We start from the raw sequence: 18,817 nt of genomic DNA, 5'->3' as shown, positions 1-18,817 counted from the left end.
TGTTTTGAACAAAAAAAAAGAATAAAAAATTATGAAAAAATTAAAAAAATATAAAAATTAGAAAAATTCATAAGGCTCATTTTTGCGCCAAGTTTTGGCTATAAGTCGGTCGGTATCCAACGGATCGCCAATCTTTAACCTGTGGTCGATAGATGGCAGCAATAGCTACATTTTCTTCTTGGACGGCCATGCCCTAAGCTGTCTGTGCCAGATGTTATGCGAGGAACCAAGTTCCTTACCCTCTTTGAGAAAATGTAAAATTTTCCTCATTTTTGCGCCAAGTTTTGGCTATAAGTCGGTCGGTATTCAACGGATCACCAATCTTTATTCTGTGGTCGATAGATGGCACCAATAGCTACATTTTCTTCTTGGACGGCCATGCCCTCAGCTGTCTGTGCCAGAAGTTATGCGAGGAACCAAGTTCCTTACCCTCTTTGAGAAAATGTAAAATTTTCCTCAGTTTTGCGACAAGTTTTGCCTATAAGTCGATCGGTATCCAACGGATCGCCAATCGTTAACCTGTGGTCGATAGATGGCACCAATGGCTACATTTTCTTCTTGGACGGCCATGCCCTCAGATGTCTGTGCCAGAAGTTATGCGAGGAACCAAGTTCCTTACCCTCTTTGAGAAAATGTAAAATTTTCCTCATTTTTCTGCAGTTCAGCAAAATTTTTAAATGTGATATATTTTATTGCGAATTTGTTGCAATAAGTTTCTTTTCACTCAAATAATGCTTTAAATTAAAAAAAGAATAAAAAATCAGAAAAAAATTTCATAAAAATTTTTCACTCGAAAATTTCATAAGGGGTACCCCTTACGTTTTTTTTGAGAAATTTTGCAAAAAAAATTAAATTGATTTATTTTAATGCCAATTGGTTGCAATAAGTTTCTTTTCACTCAAATAATGTTTTGAAGAAAAAAAAGGAATAAAAAATTATGAAAAAATTAAAAAAATATAAAAATTAGAAAATTTCATAAGGCTCATTTTTGCGCCAAGTTTTGGCTATAAGTCGGTTGGTATCCAACGGATCACCAATCTTTAACCTGTGGTCGATAGATGGCACCAATAGCTACATTTTCTTCTTGGACGGCCATGCCCTCAGCTGTCTGTGCCAGAAGTTATGCGAGGAACCAAGTTCCTTACCCTCTTTGAGAAAATGTAAAATTTTCCTCATTTTTGCGCCAAGTTTTGGGTATAAGTCGGTCGGTATTCAACGGATCACCAATCTTTATTCTGTGGTCGATAGATGGCACCAATAGCTACATTTTCTTCTTGGACGGCCATGCCCTCAGCTGTCTGTGCCAGAAGTTATGCGAGGAACCAAGTTCCTTACCCTCTTTGAGAAAATGTAAAATTTTCCTCAGTTTTGCGACAAGTTTTGCCTATAACTCGATCGGTATCCAACGGATCGCCATTCTTTAACCTGTGGTCGATAGATGGCACCAATGGCTACATTTTCTTCTTGGACGGCCATGCCCTCAGATGTCTGTGCCAGAAGTTATTTGAGGAACCAAGTTCCTTACCCTCTTTGAGAAAATGTAAAATTTTCCTCATTTTTCTGCAGTTCAGCAAAATTTTTAAATGTGATATATTTTATTGCGAATTTGTTGCAATAAGTTTCTTTTCACTCAAATAATGCTTTAAATTAAAAAACGAATAAAAAATCAGAAAAAAATTTCATAAAAATTTTTCACTCGAAAATTTCATAAGGGGTACCCCTTACGTTTTTTTTGAGAAATTTTGCAAAAAAAATTAAATTGATTTATTTTAATGCCAATTGGTTGCAATAAGTTTCTTTTCACTCAAATAATGTTTTGAACAAAAAAAAGGAATAAAAAATTATGAAAAAATTAAAAAAATATAAAAATTAGAAAATTTCATAAGGCTCATTTTTGCGCCAAGTTTTGGCTATAAGTCGGTTGGTATCCAACGGATCACCAATCTTTAACCTGTGGTCGATAGATGGCACCAATAGCTACATTTTCTTCTTGGACGGCCATGCCCTCAGCTGTCTGTGCCAGAAGTTATGCGAGGAACCAAGTTCCTTACCCTCTTTGAGAAAATGTAAAATTTTCCTCATTTTTGCGCCAAGTTTTGGCTATAAGTCGGTCGGTATTCAACGGATCACCAATCTTTATTCTGTGGTCGATAGATGGCACCAATGGCTACATTTTCTTCTTGGACCGCCATGCCCTCAGCTGTCTGTGCCAGAAGTTATACGAGGAACCAAGTTCCTTACTCTCTTTGAGAAAATGTAAAATTTTCCTCAGTTTTGCGACAAGTTTTGCCTATAAGTCGATCGGTATCCAACGGATCGCCATTCTTTAACCTGTGGTCGATAGATGGCACCAATGGCTACATTTTCTTCTTGGACGGCCATGCCCTCAGATGTCTGTGCCAGAAGTTATACGAGGAACCAAGTTCCTTACCCTCTTTGAGAAAATGTAAAATTTTCCTCATTTTTCTGCAGTTCAGCAAAATTTTAAAATGTGATATATTTTATTGCGAATTTGTTGCAATAAGTTTCTTTTCACTCAAATAATGCTTTAAATTAAAAAAAGAATATAAAATCAGAAAAAAATTTTATAAAAATTTTTCACTCGAAAATTTCATAAGGGGTACCCCTTACGTTTTTTTTGAGAAATTTTGCAAAAAAAATAAAATTGATTTATTTTAATGCCAATTGGTTGCAATAAGTTTCTTTTCACTCAAATAATGTTTTGAACAAAAAAAAAGAATAAAAAATTATGAAAAAATTAAAAAAATATAAAAATTAGAAAAATTCATAAGGCTCATTTTTGCGCCAAGTTTTGGCTATAAGTCGGTCGGTATCCAACGGATCGCCAATCGTTAACCTGTGGTCGATAGATGGCACCAATGGCTACATTTTCTTCTTGGACGGCCATGCCCTCAGATGTCTGTGCCAGAAGTTATACGAGGAACCAAGTTCCTTACCCTCTTTGAGAAAATGTAAAATTTTCCTCATTTTTCTGCAGTTCAGCAAAATTTTGAAATGTGATATATTTTATTGCGAATTTGTTGCAATAAGTTTCTTTTCACTCAAATAATGCTTTAAATTAAAAAAAGAATAAAAAATCAGAAAAAAATTTCATAAAAATTTTTCACTCGAAAATTTCATAAGGGGTACCCCTTACGTTTTTTTAGAGAAATTTTGCAAAAAAAAATAAAATTGATTTATTTTAATGCCAATTGGTTGCAATAAGTTTCTTTTCACTCAAATAATGTTTTGAACAAAAAAAAAGAATAAAAAATTATGAAAAAATTAAAAAATATAAAAATTAGAAAATTTCATAAGGCTCATTTTTGCGCCAAGTTTTGGCTATATGTCGGTCGGTATCCAACGGATCACCAATCTTTAACCTGTGGTCGATAGATGGCACCAATAGCTAAATTTTCTTCTTGGACGGCCATGCCCTCAGCTGTTTGTGCCAGAAGTTATTTGAGGAACCAAGTTCCTTACTCTTTATGAGAAAATGTAAAATTTTCCTCATTTTCGCGCCAAGTTTTGGCTATAAGTCGGTCGGTACCCAACGGATCGCCAATCGTTAACCTGTGGTCGGTAGATGGCACCAATGGCTACATTTTCTTGTTGGACGGCCATGCCCTCAGATGTCTGCGCCAGAAGATATGCGAGGAACCAAGTTCCTTACCCTCTTTGAGAAAATGTAAAATTTTCCTCAGTTTTGCGCCAAGTTTTGGCTATAAGTCGGTCGGTATCCAACGGATCGCCAATCGTTAACCTGTGGTCGATAGATGGCACCAATGGCTACATTTTCTTCTTGGACCGCCATGCCCTCAGATGTCTGTGCCAGAAGTTATGCGAGGAACCAAGTTCCTCACTCTCTTTGAGAAAATGTAAAATTTTCCTCATTTTTCTGCAGTTCAGCAAAATTTTTAAATGTGATATATTTTATTGCGAATTTGTTGCAATAAGTTTCTTTTCACTCAAATAATGCTTTAAATTAAAAAAAGAATAAAAAATCAGAAAAAAATTTCAAAAAAATTTTCCACTCGAAAATTTCATAAGGGGTACCCCTTACGTTTTTTTTGATAAATTTTGCAAAAAAAAATAAAATTGATTTATTTTAATGCCAATTGGTTGCAATAAGTTTCTTTTCACTCAAATAATGTTTTGAACAAAAAAAAGAATAAAAAATTATGAAAAAATTAAAAAAATATCAAAATTAGAAAATTTCATAAGGCTCATTTTTGCGCCAAGTTTTGGCTATAAGTCGGTCGGTATCCAACGGATCGCCAATCTTTAACCTGTGGTCGATAGATGGCACCAATAGCTACATTTTCTTCTTGGACGGCCATGCCCTCAGCTGTCTGTGCCAGAAGTTATGCGAGGAACCAAGTTCCTTACCCTCTTTGAGAAAATGTAAAATTTTCCTCAGTTTTGCGCCAAGTTTTGGCTATAAGTCGGTCGGTATCCAACGGATCGCCAATCGTTAACCTGTGGTCGATAGATGGCACCAATGGCTACATTTTCTTCTTGGACGGCCATGCCCTCAGATGTCTGTGCCAGAAGTTATGCGAGGAACCAAGTTCCTTACCCTCTTTGAGAAAATGTAAAATTTTCCTCATTTTTCTGCAGTTCAGCAAAATTTTGAAATGTGATATATTTTATTGCGAATTTGTTGCAATAAGTTTCTTTTCACTCAAATAATGCTTTAAATTAAAAAAAGAATAAAAAATCAGAAAAAAATTTCAAAAAAATTTTTCACTCGAAAATTTCATAAGGGGTACCCCTTACGTTTTTTTTGAGAAATTTTGCAAAAAAAAATAAAATTGATTTATTTTAATGCCAATTGGTTGCAATAAGTTTCTTTTCACTCAAATAATGTTTTGAACAAAAAAAAAGAATAAAAAATTATGAAAAAATTAAAAAAATATAAAAATTAGAAAAATTCATAAGGCTCATTTTTGCGCCAAGTTTTGGCTATAAGTCGGTCGGTATCCAACGGATCGCCAATCTTTAACCTGTGGTCGATAGATGGCAGCAATAGCTACATTTTCTTCTTGGACGGCCATGCCCTAAGCTGTCTGTGCCAGATGTTATGCGAGGAACCAAGTTCCTTACCCTCTTTGAGAAAATGTAAAATTTTCCTCATTTTTGCGCCAAGTTTTGGCTATAAGTCGGTCGGTATCCAACGGATCGCCAATCGTTAACCTGTGGTCGATAGATGGCACCAATGGCTACATTTTCTTCTTGGACGGCCATGCCCTCAGATGTCTGTGCCAGAAGTTATGCGAGGAACTAAGTTCCTTACCCTCTTTGAGAAAATGTAAAATTTTCCTCATTTTTCTGCAGTTCAGCAAAATTTTGAAATGTGATATATTTTATTGCGAATTTGTTGCAATAAGTTTCTTTTCACTCAAATAATGCTTTAAATTAAAAAAAGAATAAAAAATCAGAAAAAAATTTCAAAAAAATTTTCCACTCGAAAATTTCATAAGGGGTAACCCTTACGTTTTTTTTTGAGAAATTTTGCAAAAAAAATTAAATTGATTTATTTTAATGCCAATTGGTTGCAATAAGTTTCTTTTCACTCAAATAATGTTTTGAACAAAAAAAAGAATAAAAAATTATGAAAAAATTAAAAAAATATAAAAATTAGAAAATTTCATAAGGCTCATTTTTGCGCCAAGTTTTGGGTATAAGTCGGTCGGTATCCAACGGATCACCAATCTTTATTCTGTGGTCGATAGATGGCACCAATAGCTACATTTTCTTCTTGGACGGCCATGCCCTCAGCTGTCTGTGCCAGAAGTTATGCGAGGAACCAAGTTCTTTACACTCTTTGAGAAAATGTAAAATTTTCCTCATTTTTGCGACAAGTTTTGGCTATAAGTCGGTCGGTACCCAACGGATCGCCAATCTTTAACCTGTGGTCGATAGATGGCACCAATGGCTACATTTTCTTCTTGGACCGCCAGGCCCTCAGATGTTTGTGCCAGAAGTTATGCGAGGAACCAAGTTCCTTACCCTCTTTGAGAAAATGTAAAATTTTCCTCATTTTTCTGCAGTTCAGCAAAATTTTTAAATGTGATATATTTTATTGCGAATTTGTTGCAATAAGTTTCTTTTCACTCAAATAATGCTTTAAATTAAAAAAAAGAATAAAAAATCAAAAAAAAATTTCAAAAAAATTTTCCACTCGAAAATTTTATAAGGGGTACCCCTTACGTTTTTTTTTGAGAAATTTTGCAAAAAAAATAAAATTGATTTATTTTAATGCCAATTGGTTGCAATAAGTTTCTTTTCACTCAAATAATGTTTTGAACAAAAAAAAAAAGAATAAAAAATTATGAAAAAATTAAAAAAATATCAAAATTAGAAAATTTCATAAGGCTCATTTTTGCGTCAAGTTTTGGCTATAAGTCGGTCGGTATCCAACGGATCACCAATCTTTAACCTGTGGATAGATGGCACCAATAGCTACATTTTCTTCTAGGACGGCCATGCCCTCACCTGTCTGTGCCAGAAGTTATGCGAGGAACCAAGTTCCTTACCCTCTTTGAGAAAATGTAAAATTTTCCTCAGTTTTGCGACAAGTTTTGGCTATAAGTCGGTCGGTATCCAAAGGATAACCAATCTTTAACCTGTGGTCGATAGATGGCACCAATGGCTACATTTTCTTCTTGGACGGCCATGCCCTCAGCTGTCTGTGCCAGAAGTTATGCGAGGAACCAAGTTCCTTACCCTCTTTGAGAAAATGTAAAATTTTCCTCATTTTTGCGCCAAGTTTTGGCTATAAGTCGGTCGGTACCCAACGGATCGCCAATCGTTAACCTGTGGTCGATAGATGGCACCAATGGCTACATTTTCTTCTTGGACGACCATGCCCTCAGCTGTTTGTGCCAGAAGTTATTTGAGGAACCAAGTTCCTTACTCTTTATGAGAAAATGTAAAATTTTCCTCATTTTCGCGCCAAGTTTTGGCTATAAGTCGGTCGGTACCCAACGGATCGCCAATCGTTAACCTGTGGTCGGTAGATGGCACCAATGGCTACATTTTCTTGTTGGACGGCCATGCCCTCAGATGTCTGCGCCAGAAGATATGCGAGGAACCAAGTTCCTTACCCTCTTTGAGAAAATGTAAAATTTTCCTCAGTTTTGCGCCAAGTTTTGGCTATAAGTCGGTCGGTATCCAACGGATCGCCAATCGTTAACCTGTGGTCGATAGATGGCACCAATGGCTACATTTTCTTCTTGGACCGCCATGCCCTCAGATGTCTGTGCCAGAAGTTATGCGAGGAACCAAGTTCCTCACTCTCTTTGAGAAAATGTAAAATTTTCCTCATTTTTCTGCAGTTCAGCAAAATTTTTAAATGTGATATATTTTATTGCGAATTTGTTGCAATAAGTTTCTTTTCACTCAAATAATGCTTTAAATTAAAAAAAAGAATAAAAAATCAGAAAAAAATTTCAAAAAAATTTTCCACTCGAAAATTTCATAAGGGGTACCCCTTACGTTTTTTTTGATAAATTTTGCAAAAAAAAATAAAATTGATTTATTTTAATGCCAATTGGTTGCAATAAGTTTCTTTTCACTCAAATAATGTTTTGAACAAAAAAAGAATAAAAAATTATGAAAAAATTAAAAAAATATCAAAATTAGAAAATTTCATAAGGCTCATTTTTGCGCCAAGTTTTGGCTATAAGTCGGTCGGTATCCAACGGATCACCAATCTTTAACCTGTGGTCGATAGATGGCACCAATAGCTACATTTTCTTCTTGGACGGCCATGCCCTCAGCTGTCTGTGCCAGAAGTTATGCGAGGAACCAAGTTCCTTACCCTCTTTGAGAAAATGTAAAATTTTCCTCAGTTTTGCGCCAAGTTTTGGCTATAAGTCGATCGGTATCCAACGGATCGCCAATCGTTAACCTGTGGTCGATAGATGGCACCAATGGCTACATTTTCTTCTTGGACGGCCATGCCCTCAGATGTCTGTGCCAGAAGTTATGCGAGGAACCAAGTTCCTTACCCTCTTTGAGAAAATGTAAAATTTTCCTCATTTTTCTGCAGTTCAGCAAAATTTTGAAATGTGATATATTTTATTGCGAATTTGTTGCAATAAGTTTCTTTTCACTCAAATAATGCTTTAAATTAAAAAAAGAATAAAAAATCAGAAAAAAATTTTATAAAAATTTTTCACTCGAAAATTTCATAAGGGGTACCCCTTACGTTTTTTTTGAGAAATTTTGCAAAAAAAATAAAATTGATTTATTTTAATGCCAATTGGTTGCAATAAGTTTCTTTTCACTCAAATAATGTTTTGAACAAAAAAAAGAATAAAAAATTATGAAAAAATTAAAAAAAATTAAAAATTAGAAAATTTCATAAGGCTCATTTTTGCGCCAAGTTTTGGCTATAAGTCGGTCGGTATCCAACGGATCGCCAATCTTTAACCTGTGGTCGATAGATGGCACCAATAGCTACATTTTCTTCTTGGACGGCCATGCCCTCAGCTGTCTGTGCCAGAAGTTATGCGAGGAACCAAGTTCCTTACCCTCTTTGAGAAAATGTAAAATTTTCCTCAGTTTTGCGCCAAGTTTTGGCTATAAGTCGGTCGGTATCCAACGGATCGCCAATCGTTAACCTGTGGTCGATAGATGGCACCAATGGCTACATTTTCTTCTTGGACGGCCATGCCCTCAGATGTCTGTGCCAGAAGTTATGCGAGGAACCAAGTTCCTTACCCTCTTTGAGAAAATGTAAAATTTTCCTCATTTTTCTGCAGTTCAGCAAAATTTTGAAATGTGATATATTTTATTGCGAATTTGTTGCAATAAGTTTCTTTTCACTCAAATAATGCTTTAAATTAAAAAAAGAATAAAAAATCAGAAAAAAATTTCAAAAAAATTTTTCACTCGAAAATTTCATAAGGGGTACCCCTTACGTTTTTTTTGAGAAATTTTGCAAAAAAAAATAAAATTGATTTATTTTAATGCCAATTGGTTGCAATAAGTTTCTTTTCACTCAAATAATGTTTTGAACAAAAAAAAGAATAAAAAATTATGAAAAAATTAAAAAAATATAAAAATTAGAAAATTTCATAAGGCTCATTTTTGCGCCAAGTTTTGGGTATAAGTCGGTCGGTATCCAACGGATCACCAATCTTTATTCTGTGGTCGATAGATGGCACCAATAGCTACATTTTCTTCTTGGACGGCCATGCCCTCAGCTGTCTGTGCCAGAAGTTATGCGAGGAACCAAGTTCTTTACACTCTTTGAGAAAATGTAAAATTTTCCTCATTTTTGCGACAAGTTTTGGCTATAAGTCGGTCGGTACCCAACGGATCGCCAATCTTTAACCTGTGGTCGATAGATGGCACCAATGGCTACATTTTCTTCTTGGACCGCCAGGCCCTCAGATGTTTGTGCCAGAAGTTATGCGAGGAACCAAGTTCCTTACCCTCTTTGAGAAAATGTAAAATTTTCCTCATTTTTCTGCAGTTCAGCAAAATTTTTAAATGTGATATATTTTATTGCGAATTTGTTGCAATAAGTTTCTTTTCACTCAAATAATGCTTTAAATTAAAAAAAAGAATAAAAAATCAAAAAAAAATTTCAAAAAAATTTTCCATTCGAAAATTTCATAAGGGGTACCCCTTACGTTTTTTTTTGAGAAATTTTGCAAAAAAAATAAAATTGATTTATTTTAATGCCAATTGGTTGCAATAAGTTTCTTTTCACTCAAATAATGTTTTGAACAAAAAAAAAAAAAAGAATAAAAAATTATGAAAAAATTAAAAAAATATCAAAATTAGAAAATTTCATAAGGCTCATTTTTGCGTCAAGTTTTGGCTATAAGTCGGTCGGTATCCAACGGTTCACCAATCTTTAACCTGTGGATAGATGGCACCAATAGCTACATTTTCTTCTAGGACGGCCATGCCCTCACCTGTCTGTGCCAGAAGTTATGCGAGGAACCAAGTTCCTTACCCTCTTTGAGAAAATGTAAAATTTTCCTCAGTTTTGCGACAAGTTTTGGCTATAAGTCGGTCGGTATCCAAAGGATAACCAATCTTTAACCTGTGGTCGATAGATGGCACCAATGGCTACATTTTCTTCTTGGACGGCCATGCCCTCAGCTGTCTGTGCCAGAAGTTATGCGAGGAACCAAGTTCCTTACCCTCTTTGAGAAAATGTAAAATTTTCCTCATTTTTGCGCCAAGTTTTGGCTATAAGTCGGTCGGTACCCAACGGATCGCCAATCGTTAACCTGTGGTCGATAGATGGCACCAATGGCTACATTTTCTTCTTGGACGACCATGCCCTCAGATGTCTGTGCCAGAAGTTATGCGAGGAACCAAGTTCCTTACCCTCTTTGAGAAAATGTAAAATTTTCCTCATTTTTGCGCCAAGTTTTGGCTATAAGTCGGTCGGTATCCAACGGATCGCCAATCGTTAAGCTGTGGTCGATAGATGGCACCAATAGCTACATTTTCTTCTTGGACGGCCATGCCCTCAGCTGTCTGTGCCAGAAGTTATGCGAGGAACCAAGTTCCTTACCCTCTTTGAGAAAATGTAAAATTTTCCTCATTTTTGCGCCAAGTTTTGGCTATAAGTCGGTCGGTATCCAACGGATCGCCAATCGTTAACCTGTGGTCGATAGATGGCACCAATGGCTACATTTTCTTCTTGGACGGCCATGCCCTCAGATGTCTGTGCCAGAAGTTATGCGAAGAACTAAGTTCCTTACCCTCTTTGAGAAAATGTAAAATTTTCCTCATTTTTCTGCAGTTCAGCAAAATTTTGAAATGTGATATATTTTATTGCGAATTTGTTGCAATAAGTTCCTTTTCACTCAAATAATGCTTTAAATTAAAAAAAGAATAAAAAATCAGAAAAAAATTTCAAAAAAATTTTCCACTCGAAAATTTCATAAGGGGTAACCCTTACGTTTTTTTTTTGAGAAATTTTGCAAAAAAAATAAAATTGATTTATTTTAATGCCAATTGGTTGCAATAAGTTTCTTTTCACTCAAATAATGTTTTGAACAAAAAAAAGAATAAAAAATTATGAAAAAATTAAAAAAATATAAAAATTAGAAAATTTCATAAGGCTCATTTTTGCGCCAAGTTTTGGGTATAAGTCGGTCGGTATCCAACGGATCACCAATCTTTATTCTGTGGTCGATAGATGGCACCAATAGCTACATTTTCTTCTTGGACGGCCATGCCCTCAGCTGTCTGTGCCAGAAGTTATGCGAGGAACCAAGTTCTTTACACTCTTTGAGAAAATGTAAAATTTTCCTCATTTTTGCGACAAGTTTTGGCTATAAGTCGGTCGGTACCCAACGGATCGCCAATCTTTAACCTGTGGTCGATAGATGGCACCAATGGCTACATTTTCTTCTTGGACCGCCAGGCCCTCAGATGTTTGTGCCAGAAGTTATGCGAGGAACCAAGTTCCTTACCCTGTTTGAGAAAATGTAAAATTTTCCTCATTTTTCTGCAGTTCAGCAAAATTTTTAAATGTGATATATTTTATTGCGAATTTGTTGCAATAAGTTTCTTTTCACTCAAATAATGCTTTAAATTAAAAAAAGAATAAAAAATCAAAAAAAAATTTCAAAAAAATTTTCCACTCGAAAATTTCATAAGGGGTACCCCTTACGTTTTTTTTTGAGAAATTTTGCAAAAAAAATAAAATTGATTTATTTTAATGCCAATTGGTTGCAATAAGTTTCTTTTCACTCAAATAATGTTTTGAACAAAAAAAAAAAAGAATAAAAAATTATGAAAAAATAAAAAAAATATCAAAATTAGAAAATTTCATACGGCTCATTTTTGCGTCAAGTTTTGGCTATAAGTCGGTCGGTATCCAACGGATCACCAATCTTTAACCTGTGGATAGATGGCACCAATAGCTACATTTTCTTCTAGGACGGCCATGCCCTCACCTGTCTGTGCCAGAAGTTATGCGAGGAACCAATTTCCTTACCCTCTTTGAGAAAATGTAAAATTTTCCTCAGTTTTGCGACAAGTTTTGGCTATAAGTCGGTCGGTATCCAAAGGATAACCAATCTTTAACCTGTGGTCGATAGATGGCACCAATGGCTACATTTTCTTCTTGGACGGCCATGCCCTCAGCTGTCTGTGCCAGAAGTTATGCGAGGAACCAAGTTCCTTACCCTCTTTGAGAAAATGTAAAATTTTCCTCATTTTTGCGCCAAGTTTTGGCTATAAGTCGGTCGGTACCCAACGGATCGCCAATCGTTAACCTGTGGTCGATAGATGGCACCAATGGCTACATTTTCTTCTTGGACGACCATGCCCTCAGATGTCTGTGCCAGAAGTTATGCGAGGAACCAAGTTCCTTACCCTCTTTGAGAAAATGTAAAATTTTCCTCATTTTTGCGCCAAGTTTTGGCTATAAGTCGGTCGGTATCCAACGGATCGCCAATCGTTAAGCTGTGGTCGATAGATGGCACCAATAGCTACATTTTCTTCTTGGACGGCCATGCCCTCAGCTGTCTGTGCCAGAAGTTATGCGAGGAACCAAGTTCCTTACCCTCTTTGAGAAAATGTAAAATTTTCCTCATTTTCGCGCCAAGTTTTGGCTATAAGTCGGTCGGTACCCAACGGATCGCCAATCGTTAACCTGTGGTCGGTAGATGGCACCAATGGCTACATTTTCTTCTTGGACGGCCATGCCCTCAGATGTCTGCGCCAGAAGATATGCGAGGAACCAAGTTCCTTACCCTCTTTGAGAAAATGTAAAATTTTCCTCAGTTTTGCGCCAAGTTTTGGCTATAAGTCGGTCGGTATCCAACGGATCGCCAATCGTTAACCTGTGGTCGATAGATGGCACCAATGGCTACATTTTCTTCTTGGACGGCCATGCCCTCAGCTGTCTGTGCCAGAAGTTATGCGAGGAACCAAGTTCCTTACCCTCTTTGAGAAAATGTAAAATTTTCCTCAGTTTTGCGCCAAGTTTTGGCTATAAGTCGGTCGGTATCCAACGGATCGCCAATCGTTAAGCTGTGGTCGATAGATGGCACCAATAGCTACATTTTCTTCTTGGACGGCCATGCCCTCAGCTGTCTGTGCCAGAAGTTATGCGAGGAACCAAGTTCCTTACCCTCTTTGAGAAAATGTAAAATTTTCCTCATTTTTGCGCCAAGTTTTGGCTATAAGTCGGTCGGTATCCAACGGATCGCCAATCGTTAACCTGTGGTCGATAGATGGCACCAATGGCTACATTTTCTTCTTGGACGGCCATGCCCTCAGATGTCTGTGCCAGAAGTTATGCGAGGAACCAAGTTCCTTACCCTCTTTGAGAAAATGTAAAATTTTCCTCATTTTTCTGCAGTTCAGCAAAATTTTGAAATGTGATATATTTTATTGCGAATTTGTTGCAATAAGTTTCTTTTCACTCAAATAATGCTTTAAATTAAAAAAAGAATAAAAAATCAAAAAAAAATTTCAAAAAAATTTTCCACTCGAAAATTTCATAAGGGGTACCCCTTACGTTTTTTTTGAGAAATTTTGCAAAAAAAAAATAAAATTGATTTATTTTAATGCCAATTGGTTGCAATAAGTTTCTTTTCACTCAAATAATGTTTTGAACAAAAAAAAGAATAAAAAATTATGAAAAAATTAAAAAAATATCAAAATTAGAAAATTTCATAAGGCTCATTTTTGCGCCAAGTTTTGGCTATAAGTCGGTCGGTATCCAACGGATCACCAATCTTTAACCTGTGGTCGATAGATGGCACCAATAGCTACATTTTCTTCTTGGACGGCCATGCCCTCAGCTGTCTGTGCCAGAAGTTATGCGAGGAACCAAGTTCCTTACCCTCTTTGAGAAAATGTAAAATTTTCCTCAGTTTTGCGCCAAGTTTTGGCTATAAGTCGGTCGGTATCCAACGGATCGCCAATCGTTAACCTGTGGTCGATAGATGGCACCAATGGCTACATTTTCTTCTTGGACGGCCATGCCCTCAGATGTCTGTGCCAGAAGTTATGCGAGGAACCAAGTTCCTTACCCTCTTTGAGAAAATGTAAAATTTTCCTCATTTTTCTGCAGTTCAGTAAAATTTTGAAATGTGATATATTTTATTGCGAATTTGTTGCAATAAGTTTCTTTTCACTCAAATAATGCTTTAAATTAAAAAAAGAATAAAAAATCAGAAAAAAATTTTATAAAAATTTTTCACTCGAAAATTTCATAAGGGGTACCCCTTACGTTTTTTTTGAGAAATTTTGCAAAAAAAAATAAAATTGATTTATTTTAATGCCAATTGGTTGCAATAAGTTTCTTTTCACTCAAATAATGTTTTGAACAAAAAAAAGAATAAAAAATTATGAAAAAATTAAAAAAATATCAAAATTAGAAAATTTCATAAGGCTCATTTTTGCGCCAAGTTTTGGCTATAAGTCGGTCGGTATCCAACGGATCACCAATCTTTAACCTGTGGTCGATAGATGGCACCAATAGCTACATTTTCTTCTTGGACGGCCATGCCCTCAGCTGTCTGTGCCAGAAGTTATGCGAGGAACCAAGTTCCTTACCCTCTTTGAGAAAATGTAAAATTTTCCTCAGTTTTGCGCCAAGTTTTGGCTATAAGTCGGTCGGTATCCAACGGATCGCCAATCGTTAACCTGTGGTCGATAGATGGCACCAATGGCTACATTTTCTTCTTGGACGGCCATGCCCTCAGATGTCTGTGCCAGAAGTTATGCGAGGAACCAAGTTCCTTACCCTCTTTGAGAAAATGTAAAATTTTCCTCATTTTTCTGCAGTTCAGCAAAATTTTTAAATGTGATATATTTTATTGCGAATTTGTTGCAATAAGTTTCTTTTCACTCAAATAATGCTTTAAATTAAAAAAAGAATAAAAAATCAGAAAAAAAATTTCAAAAAAAATTTTCAATCGAAAATTTCATAAGGGGTACCCCTTACGTTTTTTTTGAGAAATTTTGCAAAAAAAATAAAATTGATTAATTTTAATGCCAATTGGTTGCAATAAGTTTCTTTTCACTCAAATAATGTTTTGAACAAAAAAAAAGAATAAAAAATTATGAAAAAATTAAAAAAATATAAAAATTAGAAAAATTCATAAGGCTCATTTTTGCGCCAAGTTTTGGCTATAAGTCGGTCGGTATCCAACGGATCGCCAATCTTTAACCTGTGGTCGATAGATGGCAGCAATAGCTACATTTTCTTCTTGGACGGCCATGCCCTAAGCTGTCTGTGCCAGAAGTTATGCGAGGAACCAAGTTCCTTACCCTCTTTGAGAAAATGTAAAATTTTCCTCATTTTTGCGCCAAGTTTTGGCTATAAGTCGGTCGGTATCCAACGGATCGCCAATCGTTAACCTGTGGTCGATAGATGGCACCAATGGCTACATTTTCTTCTTGGACGGCCATGCCCTCAGATGTCTGTGCCAGAAGTTATGCGAGGAACTAAGTTCCTTACCCTCTTTGAGAAAATGTAAAATTTTCCTCATTTTTCTGCAGTTCAGCAAAATTTTGAAATGTGATATATTTTATTGCGAATTTGTTGCAATAAGTTTCTTTTCACTCAAATAATGCTTTAAATTAAAAAAAGAATAAAAAATCAGAAAAAAATTTCAAAAAAATTTTCCACTCGAAAATTTCATAAGGGGTAACCCTTACGTTTTTTTTTGAGAAATTTTGCAAAAAAAATAAAATTGATTTATTTTAATGCCAATTGGTTGCAATAAGTTTCTTTTCACTCAAATAATGTTTTGAACAAAAAAAAGAATAAAAAATTATGAAAAAATTAAAAAAATATAAAAATTAGAAAATTTCATAAGGCTCATTTTTGCGCCAAGTTTTGGGTATAAGTCGGTCGGTATCCAACGGATCACCAATCTTTATTCTGTGGTCGATAGATGGCACCAATAGCTACATTTTCTTCTTGGACGGCCATGCCCTCAGCTGTCTGTGCCAGAAGTTATGCGAGGAACCAAGTTCTTTACACTCTTTGAGAAAATGTAAAATTTTCCTCATTTTTGCGACAAGTTTTGGCTATAAGTCGGTCGGTACCCAACGGATCGCCAATCTTTAACCTGTGGTCGATAGATGGCACCAATGGCTACATTTTCTTCTTGGACCGCCAGGCCCTCAGATGTTTGTGCCAGAAGTTATGCGAGGAACCAAGTTCCTTACCCTCTTTGAGAAAATGTAAAATTTTCCTCATTTTTCTGCAGTTCAGCAAAATTTTTAAATGTGATATATTTTATTGCGAATTTGTTGCAATAAGTTTCTTTTCACTCAAATAATGCTTTAAATTAAAAAAAGAATAAAAAATCAAAAAAAAATTTCAAAAAAATTTTCCACTCGAAAATTTCATAAGGGGTACCCCTTACGTTTTTTTTGAGAAATTTTGCAAAAAAAATAAAATTGATTTATTTTAATGCCAATTGGTTGCAATAAGTTTCTTTTCACTCAAATAATGTTTTGAACAAAAAAAAAAAGAATAAAAAATTATGAAAAAATAAAAAAAATATCAAAATTAGAAAATTTCATAAGGCTCATTTTTGCGTCAAGTTTTGGCTATAAGTCGGTCGGTATCCAACGGATCACCAATCTTTAACCTGTGGATAGATGGCACCAATAGCTACATTTTCTTCTAGGACGGCCATGCCCTCACCTGTCTGTGCCAGAAGTTATGCGAGGAACCAAGTTCCTTACCCTCTTTGAGAAAATGTAAAATTTTCCTCAGTTTTGCGACAAGTTTTGGCTATAAGTCGGTCGGTATCCAAAGGATAACCAATCTTTAACCTGTGGTCGATAGATGGCACCAATGGCTACATTTTCTTCTTGGACGGCCATGCCCTCAGCTGTCTGTGCCAGAAGTTATGCGAGGAACCAAGTTCCTTACCCTCTTTGAGAAAATGTAAAATTTTCCTCATTTTTGCGCCAAGTTTTGGCTATAAGTCGGTCGGTACCCAACGGATCGCCAATCGTTAACCTGTGGTCGATAGATGGCACCAATGGCTACATTTTCTTCTTGGACGACCATGCCCTCAGATGTCTGTGCCAGAAGTTATGCGAGGAACCAAGTTCCTTACCCTCTTTGAGAAAATGTAAAATTTTCCTCATTTTTGCGCCAAGTTTTGGCTATAAGTCGGTCGGTATCCAACGGATCGCCAATCGTTAAGCTGTGGTCGATAGATGGCACCAATAGCTACATTTTCTTCTTGGACGGCCATGCCCTCAGATGTCTGTGCCAGAAGTTATGCGAGGAACCAAGTTCCTTACCCTCTTTGAGAAAATGTAAAATTTTCCTCATTTTTCTGCAGTTCAGCAAAATTTTGAAATGTGATATATTTTATTGCGAATTTGTAGCAATAAGTTTCTTTTCACTCAAATAATGCTTTAAATTAAAAAAAGAATAAAAAATCAGAAAAAAATTTCAAAAAAAATTTTCACTCGAAAATTTCATAAGGGGTACCCCTTACGTTTTTTTTGAGAAATTTTGCAAAAAAAATAAAATTGATTTATTTTAATGCCAATCGGTTGCAATAAGTTTCTTTTCACTCAAATAATGTTTTGAACAAAAAAAATAATAAAAAATTATGCAAAAATTAAAAAAATATCAAAATTAGAAAATTTCATAAGGCTCATTTTTGCGTCAAGTTTTGGCTATAAGTCGGTCGGTATCCAACGGATCACCAATCTTTAACCTGTGGTCGATAGATGGCACCAATAGCTACATTTTCTTCTTGGACGGCCATGCCCTCAGCTGTTTGTGCCAGAAGTTATGCGAGGAACCAAGTTCCTTACCCTCTTTGAGAAAATGTAAAATTTTCCTCATTTTTCTGCAGTTCAGCAAAATTTTTAAATGTGATATATTTTATTGCGAATTTGTTGCAATAAGTTTCTTTTCACTCAAATAATGCTTTAAATTAAAAAAAGAATAAAAAATCAGAAAAAATTTTCATAAAAATTTTTCACTCGAAAATTTCATAAGGGGTACCCCTTACGTTTTTTTTGATAAATTTTGCAAAAAAACTAAAATTGATTTATTTTAATGCCAGTTGGTTGCAATAAGTTTCTTTTCACTCAAATAATGTTTTGAACAAAAAAAAGAATAAAAAATTATGAAAAAATAAAAAAAATATCAAAATTAGAAAATTTCATAAGGCTCATTTTTGCGCCAAGTTTTGGCTATAAGTCGGTCGGTATCCAACGGATCACCAATCTTTAACCTGTGGTCGATAGATGGCACCAATAGCTACATTTTCTTCTTGGACGGCCATGCCCTCAGCTGTCTGTGCCAGAAGTTATGCGAGGAACCAAGTTCCTTACCCTCTTTGAGAAAATGTAAAATTTTCCTCAGTTTTGCGCCAAGTTTTGGCTATAAGTCGGTCGGTATCCAACGGATCACCAATCGTTAACCTGTGGTCGATAGATGGCACCAATGGCTACATTTTCTTCTTGGACGGCCATGCCCTCAGATGTCTGTGCCAGAAGTTATGCGAGGAACCAAGTTCCTTACCCTCTTTGAGAATGGCACCAATGGCTACATTTTCTTCTTGGACGGCCATGCCCTCAGATGTCTGTGCCAGAAGTTATGCGAGGAACTAAGTTCCTTACCCTCTTTGAGAAAATGTAAAATTTTCCTCATTTTTCTGCAGTTCAGCAAAATTTTGAAATGTGATATATTTTATTGCGAATTTGTTGCAATAAGTTTCTTTTCACTCAAATAATGCTTTAAATTAAAAAAAGAATAAAAAATCAGAAAAAAATTTCAAAAAAATTTTCCACTCGAAAATTTCATAAGGGGTAACCCTTACGTTTTTTT

Source organism: Anopheles funestus, chromosome 2RL, assembly GCF_943734845.2.
Source record: "Anopheles funestus chromosome 2RL, idAnoFuneDA-416_04, whole genome shotgun sequence".
Taxonomy (NCBI): domain Eukaryota; kingdom Metazoa; phylum Arthropoda; class Insecta; order Diptera; family Culicidae; genus Anopheles; species Anopheles funestus.
This window is presented reverse-complemented; position numbering follows the sequence as displayed.